Here is a 1351-nt window from a genome sequence, read left to right on the forward strand (position 1 = left end):
CAGGGACATAGCTCTGAGCCTTGCTGTTACTTGCTGACCCTAGTTTGGCTGAAAATGCACCAAAATGTGGCAATTTTCTATCAAATAAGAATGTGTTTGCAGCACAACGAGGAACCCACAATCTAGTTTAAAGAGTAACCCAAGAAGAGTGGTTTGAACTTTTCCCACCTCATAGTTCACATTTCTTTTTTGCTTTTTCCTGGAAGTCCAGCCTAATGCTATTGTTGCAAAGATCCTAATTTTAAAATGACCAGAGCAGATAGGCAGGGCTCGCTAGAAAAAAGGCAGCTCCGATCACTCTCAAGCTTGACGAATTTTTTGCAGACCTTCTTTTGGTGGTTTGGGTTGGGGCCCTGACATCACAAGACTCTTGATGGCTTTGAGCGGGAAGGGCCTTGAGGTCATCACCCGGACCCCACCCAGTGCGGGCATTCCTTTTGGAACACCCCGGCCATGGTCTTCCAGGGTGCTGGCTCATTGCCCGGGACAGGGCGTTCACTCCAACACAAGGCAGCTTTCCCAAGTTTTAGACAATTCTGATGGTGGGTAAATCCCTCCACACGCTGAGCTAAAACCTATTACCCTATAATTTCCACTCATTGATCCTCTGTTGACCTCTTTTCCCACATGGAGCCATCTTGAAATAGTTGAGGGCAGCCTCCACGTGCCCCAAGACCGACTTCTTACTTCAAATATCCCCTGGTTCCTTCAGCTAATTCTGCAAATGACTGTTTTCTCATTTTCACCATCTTGGCCAGCTTCCTCTTTGAAGATCTGATGTCTTTCTTGAGGCAACATATTAAGTACTTAAGCGGATTAATCTTCTCTACAATTTGTGTGCTAGATATTATCTGCATTTTCAGAAACAAAACAGACGTGGCAAGATACAATTGCTCATTCAAGGTGGCAGATGGGGGATTCAAAACCAGGTCTGCCTCTTTCTAGCCCACCATGCACCTCTCATTGAAAAAGAAATGTTGAACCAGGTATAGCCAAGTTTGATCTCAGATACATTCTGAGATCTGTGGCAGGCCACCAGAAACCTCCCACAAAGGTTCACGTTCTTTTTGTTGTTACAACTTGGGCTTACTAACAGAGACTAGTGTTTTTGGTTTTGTTTTTGTTTTATTGAAGTATAAATGACATATAACATTATATTAGTTTCAGGTGTATAATATTATGGTTTGATATTTGCATACACTGAGAAGTGATCAACACAATAACTCTAGTTACCATCTGTTACCATACAAAATTACAAAATTCTTTTGTGTGTGTGTATTGAGAACTTTTAGGATTTACTTTCTCGGCAACTTTCAATTGTGCACTACAATTTTATTGACTATAGTCACTG

This window comes from Hipposideros armiger, unplaced genomic scaffold, assembly GCF_001890085.2.
Source record: "Hipposideros armiger isolate ML-2016 unplaced genomic scaffold, ASM189008v1 scaffold_499, whole genome shotgun sequence".
NCBI lineage: Eukaryota > Metazoa > Chordata > Mammalia > Chiroptera > Hipposideridae > Hipposideros > Hipposideros armiger.